This window comes from Heteronotia binoei, chromosome 2 (assembly GCF_032191835.1).
Source record: "Heteronotia binoei isolate CCM8104 ecotype False Entrance Well chromosome 2, APGP_CSIRO_Hbin_v1, whole genome shotgun sequence".
NCBI classification, from domain to species: Eukaryota; Metazoa; Chordata; class Lepidosauria; order Squamata; family Gekkonidae; genus Heteronotia; species Heteronotia binoei.
The window spans coordinates 19,628,188-19,640,278 of NC_083224.1; positions in this window are offsets into that span (position 1 = coordinate 19,628,188).

Here is a 12,091-nt window from a genome sequence, read left to right on the forward strand (position 1 = left end):
GGGGCCTGCATAGCACCCAGGAAGTTCCTGTTCTTTCAGTTTTGCCATTTGCCATTCGCATAGCTCCGAGAAGGATAGCCCAAGCAGGGTTGCCAGGTCCAACTCAAAAAATACCTGGGGACTTTGGGGGTGGAGCCAGGAGATATTGGGGGATGGAGCCAAGAGCAAGGTTGTGACAAGCATTAGGGACCGTCTCTCCCTATATGTTCCCCAGAAGGTACTCAGATCTGGGACGCAGAATCTATTACTGGGCCGAAGGAGGCAAGATTGAAGACCACCCGTGAAAGAGCCTTCTCTATAGTGGCCCCCTATTGGTGGAATCAACTTCCGGAAGAAGTAAGAGCCTTGCGGGACCTTGTCCAGTTCCGCAAGGCTTGCAAGACAATTTTGTTTCCACTCGCTTTTAACTGATAGTAATATATGAGGATACTCAAGAAGACTGAAGATATTGGAATTTGACATTAGCACCAAATTGTTTTATTATGTTTTAATTGTTTTTATTGTTCAGTGTTTTAACAGTTAATGTTCCGTATTGTAAATGTTTGTATTGATGTGAGTCGCCCTGAGCCTGCTTCGGTGGGGAGGAAAGGAAAGGTCCCCTGTGCAAGCACCAGTCGTTTCCGAATCTGGGGTGAGGTTGCTTTCACAACATTTTCACGGCAGACTTTACGGGGTGGTTTGCCATTGCCTTCCCCGGTCTTTTACACTTTCTCCCCAGCAAGCTGGGGACTCATTTTACCAACCTCGGAAGGATGGAAGGCTGAGTCAACCTTGGGCCGGCTACCTGAACCAGCTTCCGCTGGGATCGAACACAGGTCATGAGCAGAGAGTTCAGATCACAGTACTGCAGTATTGCTGCTTTACCACTCTGCGCCCCGGGGCCGCTTTCGGTAGGGAGGGCGGGATATAAATCTAATAAAATAAAATAATTAAATAATTAAACTCCGAAGGGAGTTCTGGCCGTCGCATTGAAAGGGACTGCACGCCTTTTAAAAGGCCTCCCCTCCATTGGAAATGGAATCCCGGAAGCCACATCCAGTTTCAGAGATACCTGGGGATTTGAGGGTGTAGCCAGAGACAGTGGGGTTTAGAGAGGGGAGGGGCCTCAGCAGGGTATGCGTCCATGTAGCCCACCTTCCAAAGAAACTGTTCCCCTCAGGAGAAGTGGGACACATGTTTTAAATAAAGAAATAATAAAGAAACAACTTGTTTGTGCAGTCTGGAAATTAGTTGCAATTCCAGGAGATCTCCAGCCCCCATATAAAGGCTGGCAACCCTAGCTGTGGGAGGGGACCCTTTAGATGAGACTGGTTGGAAGACGTGGTGGGAGATGTCTTCAGACCCGCTTAGAGTTGCCAGTCTCCAGATGGCGTGTAAATAAAAAAAACCGCTAAGAGACACCATACATTTTTTTAAAAAACAGACATTGTAATGTAGAGGTCAGTGGTGTTCTGACCAAGCTTGCACGCAGAACTTCAAATAAACAAAAGCATGTAGCAAAAAGACATTCACAGAAGACAATTCAAAGTCTTCCCAACCACAAAGGAGTAACGATATCCCAGTATTTAGTTCAAAGAACTAAAGGAAGCCCTCCCAAAGACGTCTGTTCTAGATATCAAGACGTTTCATCCGTCTTTCTTCAGTTTGGAGGCTTATTTATCACTGGAACTAGAAATATATGCATACATGTCATATTAGATTGTTATACAATAGTCAAGCAATGGTCGGCCAATTGTCAAAACATCATAAACAGAACACTCACCCCTATCTTTACGATACATTCGCAGAAGACCAACAAGGTTCAGAACATGTCTGTTAGATTCCCAGGTTCTCAAAACTCTAGAGCCTTTTTACAGCATTTAAAACATCGGCAGGTGAGCTTAATTAAGCCAAAGGAAGCATAGTTAAGGGGCCTCAAACGAGACATGTTCAAGCTAACCATGCATACAAAAAACACCAAACAGCCAATTTATAAAAATACGGTGTAATCAATTGCCCTGTTCAATCCCATCGGTTCAGATGTTTTTAAATCATAGATGAACCTTGCTTCTCTCGGCAAAAGACATCTCTGTATATCCAGTCTCTGAAATGGCTTATTTCATTGCGCAAAAACCACACAAAATTTTAAATTCTCTATACTATGTCCTGTAGAATAGACCTAACGTGTTCTAAAGTGTTCTTTAGATCTACATAGTTTCTTCAGTGTTCTTTAGATCCTGTAGTTCCGCTAGTCTCCAGATGGTGGTTGCAGGGCTGTGCCGCCCACTAGTCAAACTAGGTCGGGTTGCCAAGTCCAATTCAAGAAATATCTGGGGACTTTGGGGGTGAAGCCAAGAGACTTGGGGATGGAGCCAGGAGACGTTGGGGGTGGAGCCTGGAGCAAGGGCGTGTCAATCGTAATTGAACTCTAAAAGGAGTTCTGGCCATCACATTGAAAGGGACCCCAAACCTTTTAAATGCCGTCCCTTCATTGGAAATAATGAAGGATAGGGGCACCTTCTTTTGGGGCTCATAGAACTGGACCCCTTGTCCAATCTTTTTGGAACTTGGAGGGTGTTTTGAGGAAAGGAACAGGATGCTATGCTGTAAATCTGGTGCACCTATCTCAAAAAACAGCCCTCCCAATGCCCCAGATACCCATGGATCAATTCTCCATTATAACCTATGGGAATTGGTCTCCATAGGGAATAATAGAGTGTCCAGCAGACATTGCCTCCTCCCCCCGCCACTTTCTGATGACCCTGAAGCAGGGGGGGGCCTCCAAACTGGGGGATCCCCTGCCCTCAACTGGGGATTAGTATAAACATAAACGGGAAACCACAGCGTGTAGATAACTGTCAACCACCAAAAACATAAGCATTACACACATTTATGCCGTATCAATGAATAAATTTATAACTTTCAAATATATGCAATTCAGACTATTTCAGTTTCCAATACTTTTAAGGTCCATAGTCCATAAATACAAATTGATGTCCAGTCCGGAGGCTTGAAATTCCACAAAGAAAAAAGCAGGTACCAACGCCTCCTGTATTTGTATGTTCCAGACGCAGGTAGTACCTTGAAGCACTTTATATTCTTCAGGCAATGATCCTCTTGTTCAACCGGTGGGGCATAAATGTGCGTAATGATGATGTGCAGCGTTTTTGGTTGTTGACACTCAACTGGGGATTGGCAATTGCCTTGGGTACTGGCCTTCTGGGAGTGCCAAACTTGGCAATTAACTGGGGTACTGGCCTTCTGGGGCTGCCAAACTTGGCAATTAACTGGGGTACTGGCCTTCTGGGGGTGCCAAACTTGGCAATTAACTAGGGAACTGGCCTTCTGGGGGTGCCAAATTGGGCACTCCCATGTGATTCGGTGATTTTATCAGTGCCGGGGGGGGGGGGCAGCAGACGTTAACCTTGCCTAGGATGCCAGAGAGTCTAGGTCGAGACCTAGGTGTCTGATGACCTTCCAGAATTACAACTACTCTCCAGGTTACAAAGTCCAGTTCCCCTGGAGAAAATGGCTGCTTTGGAAGGTGGACTCTATAGCACTGTATCCTACTGAGGCGCCTCCCCAGGTTTTAAAAAGGTCAAGGTAGTCCCCTGTGCACCAGTTGCTTCCGACTCTGGGGTGACGTCGCATCACGACGTTTTCATGGCAGACTTTTTATGGGGTGGTTTGCCATTGCCTTCCCCGGTCATTACACTTTCCCCCCAGCAAGCTGGGTACTCATTTTACCGACCTCGGAAGGATGGAAGGCTGAGTCAACCTTGAGCCAGCTACCTGAACCCAGCTTCTGCCAGGAAGAAGAAGAAGATATTGGATTTATATCCCGCCCTCCACTCTGAATCTCAGAGTGGCTCACAATTTCCTTTATCTTCCTCACCCTCAACAGACACCCTATGAGATGGGTGGGGCTGAGAGAGCTCTCCCAGAAGTGGCCCTTCCAAGGACAACCTCTGTGAGAGCTATGGCTGATCCAAGGCCATTCCAGCAGCTGCAAGTGGAGGAGTGGGGAATCAAACCCAGTTCTCCCAGATAAGAGTCCGCAGTGAACCACTACACCAAACTGGCTCTCTGGGATCGAACTCAGCTCGTGAGCAGAGCTTGGACTGCACTACTGCAGCTCCAATTCTCCAGGAATTTCCCAACCCAGAGGTGGCAACCCTCGACCCACCCCTTCCACTTGCATTCTCGAGAGGGTCAATTTCTGCAGACCTCCAAGGCCTTCCCTGGAGCCTGTACAAATATGTTCCAAGACAGAGGAGCAAATCTTACCCATTTTTTTTAAATGAAAGTTATTGACCATTCTCATAGTGGTCCAAACTCCTTAAAAGTAAATCAGGTTCCGGCAGCTGAGCTGTCTTCCGTCTCCTTCACAGCAACTCTGATTTATGGAGGAGGCTGGCTGCTACCAGCAATGTCTCTCCTAAGCTATTACAGTTCAGGCCTCTGCAATTGATTCTCATTCAAGAAAGCTGCTCAGGTTGGAAACTTTCAATCTTATTCAATCGGGCTTGTTACTAAGGCTGCCCAGGGCATTATTTTTTGTCTGGAAAAAGAGGTGCCAGAACTCTCAAGAGGTAAATGTAGGAGAAACACATAGGATTCTTTAAAACAATATTATTTCCATGCACTGTGGACTTACCTTCACTTTAAAGCAGTTTCCAAACTTTGGATGTGCCCCCAACTTCCTCAGTTCTTCTTAGCGGTTTTGACCCATTTCCAGGTTGGAAGCCATTGCTGAGCTCTTACTCGGCCTGCTTAAAAAATAAATACTTTTATCCCCTATGACAGGTGTGGGGAACGTTGTTTTTTGCCTACAACTCCCATCAGGCCCAGCCAGCATGGCCAATGGCTGGGGCTGATGGGAGTTGTAGGCAAAAAACATCTGGAGAGCCAACGTTCCCTACCCCTGCCCTATAACATCAAAATTTAAAGTTTAAAAGATGGCTCCGAAGGGGGGAAAGAAAGGCAAAAACAAAGAAGAAAAAATGCAGCGTTTCACAGACTTTTTTCCGGCTCCAGACATATTATCCACCTCCTTCACAACACTGGGGAGGGGTGAGTCAACAGCTGAAGAGACTCCTCTCACTTCAGATTTTTTAATGCAGGCACTAACCAAACAGAGGCAAGAACTGAGAAACGATATAATAGAAATGCTACAACCTGTGACCCAACACCTGGATGAGTTAGAAGAGCTTCATAAGCAGACATGCTAAAAAGCAGAGACAGTTTTTCAGAAAGCAACGGAGCTCAAGGAAAAAAATACCTGAGATAACTTCAGATACTTGGGCACGTATTCTGACTTTGAACTATCGAAGCCATGAGCTGTGCCTAAAGTTCAGAGGATTCACATCAAATGCTGAGGCTGGAACAGAGCTGACTAGATTTATGGCAAACTGGCTAGCAGGTACGGTAAATCTTGAAACCGGAATTACACCCCTTCTGCAGCAAGCTTATCGCACTGGCAAGGCATGTGAAGAATCTACTTCATCATCATATACCAGAGATATACTGGTAGAATTCAAGGATCTTCGAACGTGGCGCAAGATTCTTGCAGACGTCAGGGAGAGGGGCGGTTTGGACTATCAGGGGCTAAAGATCCAGGTGTATCCTCATCTCCCTCCTGAGTTTATAAAGATCAGAAGAGATGTTAAAGGCACGACAGCTAAACTGCGGGACTTAGGAATAAGATATCGTTGGCTCCAAACGGGCAAACTTTGTGTGCAACAAGGTTCAACTTATCCTACTGCCTAGGACTCTGCCTCTGGTGAATTATTGCTGATTGCTTTAAATTCCTCCCCCTGCCCCACCTCCACCCCACCCCCCGCATTGAGAGTAAATAAGAGGAAGGAGCGCTCTTCCCCTAATCTCGTTAAAGCAAGTCGTGTATGCACTTCTGAAGATCATGGAGATTTTAAGGAGAGTGTTACTCCTTTTTAAAAAATGAGGTTTGGGGTACAATTTATAATGGAAGCATAACTCTCTGATACTAGAGAGTGGTGGGACTGTTGTAAGTGTCTGGGCATCTTCCCCCAAGGTATAATCAGCCCATGGAAGGTGGAGTCTTGTTCTCCTCCAGTCCTTAAATTTTAAGGTCTCCAAGGGCTGAGCTATATATTATATTATTTGTAGCATGACGTAGCTCTAATTTGATTTGAAATATATAATGTAAAGCTAATATAATGGAGAGGCAGTTTGGTGTAGTGGTTAAGTGTGCGGACTCTTATCTGGGAGAACCGGGTTTGATTCCCCACTCCTCCACTTGCACCTGCTGGAATGGCCTTGGGTCAGCCATAGCTGTGGCAGAGGTTGTCCTTGAAAGAGCAGCTGCTGGGAGAGCCCTCTCCAGCCCCACCCACCTCACAGGGTGTCTGTTGTGGGGGAGGAAGGTAAAGGAGACTGTGAGCCACTCTGAGATTCTTCAGAGTAGAGGGCAGGATATAAATCCAATATCTTCTTCTTCTTAAGATTAACTTGTGAATTTTAAAATTTTATTATTTAATCTTTGAGAGAAGAATGAAGGAAGAAGATGAAGAAAACATGGCGATACAATGTTTAAGTGATATTAAATTTGCACAGTGTAAAAGATTTTGTTTGGAGTTGTTAATTTTTAAATTCTTCCTTTAATAAAGAAAGAAAATGCAAAAATAAAAAAAGCAAAACTTCCTCAGTTCTTTTTCGAGTCATGCTTTTCATGCCTATTGCTGAATGATTGACCTTGAAGTGACGGTGTTTTAACATACTTCAGGGGTGGCCAACGGTAGCTCTCCAGATGTTTTTGCCTACAACTCCCATCAGCCCCAGTCCAGATGTTTTGCCTACAACTCCCATCAGCCCCAGTCATTGGCCATGCTGGCTGGGGCTGATGGGAGTTGTAGGCAAAAACATCTGGAGAGCTACCGTTGGCCACCCCTGACATACTTCATTAGATCCGGGCAGGAGTGGAGTTCTAGCAGGAGAACCTTTGCATTTTAGGCCACACACCCCTGGTGGAGCCATTCCTCCAAGACCTTACAAAAAAAAGCCTTGGATGCAAAGGAATTCCTGCTACAAAAAAAAAAAAAAAGCCCTGTCTCTACCAGTTAGATTGGGTTGCACCCTAACAACCGGCAGCTCTGCTTGGATCTTTCTCACTTCCCCTTCCAAAAACCAGAAACTAGATTCCAGGACCTGTGGAACATGCATAAAATAATAGTCAGGATTGGGGGGCTGCTGTGGTGGGGGGGGAGGGAAGGAGTGAAATCCCTCTTTCGACCTCATGCCTCAGTGTCTCTCTATTATATTGTCAGAAACTTAGACCGATTTCGCACTATGTTTTTTCCGGGGTGGGGAGCCCTTTTGCTACTGCGGCTTCCCTCCGTTTTTGCACAAGTTCCCCAGAGCTGCGAGTTGCCACACCGCTATTCAGCAGCAAGTAGAAACGGTTTGCCAAGTAGCTCCGGGGCAACTTGTGTGAAAATGGAGCAAAGCCCCAGTAGCAAAAGGGCTCTCCACTCCGGAACAAGCATAGTGTGAAATCGGTCTTCCCGGTTTGCTTATTTCTTTTTCTCTAATGGAAAAAAAGCCAACGTACAAGAAAACATTCTATTTTATTGCATTCCTCCCCCCCCCCCCCCCCAGTGTTGCAGTCGCTGAGACCAGAGGCACTCACTAGATTAGAAATCACATTTCATTGCTGGGGAGTGAAGATTCAAGTCCTAGATTTGATGGACTGCAGGGCAGTCTCTCTTGTTTATGGTACAAATTACCATGGAGGAGAGAGAGATCATTTGTCAGACTATGCTCCAGTGCTTTTTAATACCCGTCTAGACCGTAATGCCGAGGGTCAGGACAACACAATACTCTTTTGTTGTTGCAAGCAGGCCAAGTCATTGTACTGCTCATTTCAGGGACAAAGACACTTTCTGAATGGGATGGTCAGACATGAGTGTGTAAAGGGCTATCAAGACACAGCCAGCTTCTGGCAACCTCAAGATAGTGAACGCCATTTCAGAAGGCAATGAAGACAATTTGTAGGCGTTCCACGGAGAAATGAAAACAAAGCCACGAAAGTGAGACAAAATTTAAAAGAAGCACCACTTACCTACTGAATCAACAACAAAGAAGACGGTCCCAAGAAGAAGAGTCTCTGCACTCAAACTGGTCTTGGATATTGTCGGACTTGTACCACAGCTCCATATTTTTTCTATAGGACATTGATCCATCAGACAGTAGGAGCAGTGTGTGCTTTCGGTTCCGGAGGGATTTTGTGCTGTATAAATATGCTTGTTTATATTATATTTGGTTATCACTGTAAGCACTGTGTTTGTTACTAGCAAATACTGGATAAGTAGGAACAATAAGGAGTATTATTTAATAAGAACATAAGAGAAGACATGTTGGATCAGGCTAATGGCCCATCCAGTCCAACACTCTGTGTCACACACTGGCTAAAAAATTGTATATATACACACACTTTGTGGCTAATAGCCACTGATGGACCTCTGCTCCATATTTTTATCTAAACCCCTCTTGAAGGTGGCTATGCTTGTGGCCGCCACCACCTCCTGTGGCAGTGAATTCCACATGTTAATCACCCTTTGGGTGAAGAAGTATTTCCTTTTATCCGTTTTAACCTGTCCGCTCAGCGATTCCATCAAATGCCCATGAGTTCTTGTATTGTGAGAAAGGGAGAAAAATACTTCTTTCTCTACTTTCTCCATCCCATGCATTATCTTATAAACCTCTATCATGTCACCCCACAGTCGACGTTTCTCCAGTTTTTGTTACACGGAGAGGCTTTGAGGTGCTCTCTTCTGACTGGCAGCGGTTCTCCAACATCTCAAGTCTTTCATAGGGCGTTTTCGCACTGACCTTAATCGACAGCGACACCCCTCAGATCCTGCGCGGATTTCGCACCAATTGCCGCGGAGCACCTGGAAGAGCCGCAAAGTCCCGCGGCTTTTGCAGCGCAAATGGAAACCGCCAAAAACCAGTTCCCATTTCCGCCGCAAAAGCCGCGGGACTTTGCGGCTCTTCCGGGTGCTCCGCGGCAATTGGTGCGAAATCCGCACAGATCCTGCCCGGTGAAGAGGGGCGTCGCTGCCGATTAAGGTCAGTGCGAAAACGCCCATAGAATCACAGAGCTCTGAGGCCATTGGTTTTTACAAGTAGCCTAGTACTTTGAATAATATTCTTCTTTTCTTTAACCAAAAAACAAAAAAGATTTGATCTCTACTTGATTGTCCAGACATTTGCTTCTCTCCGCCTCGACATGAAAGCAAAAAACGTTCCAATTAATTTTCACGTCGCTTTTTCTGTATCCTTATCTCCCTTCCTAAGAACCCAGCTAAAATGCTATCTGGTGTAAAGCAGCCGTAGCACACGCAGAAGCATTGCTAAAAGTTCACAACCTCTTCGGATCTTCTCGGTGTAACTCAGAAATGATTCTAAGTCTTTTTGTGGTTGATTTCTGACAGTATGCTGAAAAGTGAACATTTGCATCAAATTGCTAGGGATGCATTTACTGTATTGCTGACAGTGCTGGATTAAATCCTGTAGAGTCCCCTAGGTAGGGTTGCCAATCCCCAGGTGGGGGCAGGGGATCCCCCGGTTTGGAGGCCCTCCCCCCGCTTCAGGGTCATCAGAAAATAGGGGGAGGGGAGAGAAATGTCTGCTGGGAGATTTATTCCCATAGAAAATCATGGAGAATTGATCCGCGGGTATATGGGGCTCTGGGGGGGCTGTTTTTTTGGGCAGAGGCACCAAATTTTCAGCATAGCATCTAGTGCCTCTCCCCAAAATACCCCCCAAGTTTCAAAAAGATTGGACCAGGGGGTCCAATTCTATGAGCCCCAAAAGAAGGTGCCGCTATCCTTCATGATTTCCTATGGAAAGAAGGCATTGAAAAGGTGTGCCGTCCTTTTAAATGTGATGGCCAGAGCTCCCTTTGGAATTCAATTATGCTTCTCACAGCCTTGATATTGGCTCCACCCCTAATTTCTCCTGGCTCCACCCCCAAAGTCTCCTGGCTCCACCCCCAAAGTCCCCAGATATTTCTTGAATTGGACTTGGCAACCCCACCCCTAGGCAGTCAAAATCTCAGGGGGGGGGGCTCGCGAATGATTTCAAAGTCTGAGTGCCCACTCTGCCACCCATGACCCCCATTGCAGCCTGCAGACACCTTCTTAAAAGCCCCTTTTATTAAACTGCAGGGGAGAGGCAGAGAGAGGCAAACTTGGCGACAACGCCACCAGCAGCCGCACCAGGCAAGTCGGGCAAAGAGTGGCTCCATTGCCGGCTGCATGTGCAGGCTGGGAGGGCTGCAAGCTGGGGGGAAACCAGGGGAGGAGCCAGCCCGGGGACCCATAGCCCAGCGCCTGCTTGGCCTAATTGTTAACACAGCCCTGATTGCTGAGCAGATAAAGCGACCCCGCTGTCATTTCACTGACAGGGATCATTTCTGTGCTGACAAGCATGGTCCCTGCTATTGGTAGTCAGATACCCCAAACACGATTCAAATCTATAGGCTTCTGCTCTCAGGGGTCATTTTGTAGAAAAAGAGGTGCCAGAGCTCATTAGCACAACTCATTAGCAGCACTCATTTGCATATGCCACACACCCCTGACATCACCGGAAGGTGGACTAAATTATATCACCTCACCGTCTGCCTTAAAACGCTTCTAGAGTTATAATTGTCATCATAAAACCTTACTCCCCTCATACTTTCTCAATTATTTTCTCCTGTGCGGCTGCAGCAGCATGATGAAGATTTCCATCTCTGTGTTTTATAGGCTTTGGTTATTTTCCCCTTTTTTTTGTTTGGGGGAGGGAATATTAGAAAGTCTGTCAAATCTTAGAGTTCAGCAAAATTCTCACAGGGGGTTAGGACAATGGAGCCCAGAAGCAAGTATTTGGGGGTGGGAGGTAAGAAAGAAAGAGCACAATATCAACAGAAGTATAGTCTCCAGATCACATGATGTGATGGTATCGCTTTACTCTGCTCTGGTAAGACCTCACCTGGAGTATTGTGTTCAGTTTTGGGCACCACATTTTAAGAAGGATATAGACAAGTTGGAATGGGTGATGAAGATGGTGAGGAGGTCTGGAGACCAAGTCCTATGAGAAAAGGTTGAAGGACCTGGGGATGTTTAGCCTGGAGAAGAGGCGGCTGAGAGGTGATATGATCACCACCTTCAAGTACTTGAAGGGCTGTCATCTAGAGGATGGTGTGGAATTGTTTTCTGTGGCCCCAGAAGGTAGGACCAGAACCAATGGGTTGAAATTAAATCAAAAGAGTTTCCGGCTCAACATTAGGAAGAACTTCCTGACCGTTAGAGTGATTCCTCAGTGGAACAGGCTTTCTCGGGAGGCGGTGGGCTCTCCTTCCTTGGAGGTTTGAAACAGAGGCTAGAGGTTTGAAACAGAGGCTAACTTAATGTTTTTAGACTTAGTAACTGTTTTAACTAATGTATTAATCGGTTTGGGGTTAATTTAATGTTTTGTTAAATGTATTGTTATTTTGCTGTTGTTAGCCGCCCTGAGCCTGCTTGGCGGGGGAGGGCGGGATATAAATAAAATTTTATTACTTTACTTACTTACTTACTAGATGGCCATCTGACAGCAATGAAGATCCTGTGAATTTGGGGTAGGTATTTGTGGGTTTCCTGCATTGTGCAGGGGGTTGGACTAGATGACCCTGGAGGTCCCTTCCAGCTCTATGATTCTATGAATAAAAGTTAAGGGGTTCCGGAGCACCACTCCTGTGAACGCCAGCCCAAAAAGAGCCCTGCTTCTGTTACTGCTTTTAAGTGTCACAGTCCAGCACCACTCCAGCCCTGGAGCAAAAGTTGTGATCAGGGGTGGAATTCTAGCAGGAGCTCCTTTGCATATTAGGCCACACACCCCTGCTGTAGCCAATCCTCCTGGAGCTTACAGCAGGCCCTGTGTGAAGAGCCCTGTCAGGAATTCTAGCAGGACCTCCTTTGCATATTAGGCCACACACCCCTGATGTAGCCAATCCTCCAAGAGCTTACAAGGCTCTTTTTTGTAAACTTGGAGGACTGGCTATATCAGGGGTGTGTGGCCTAATATGCAAAGGAGCTCCTGCTAGAATTCC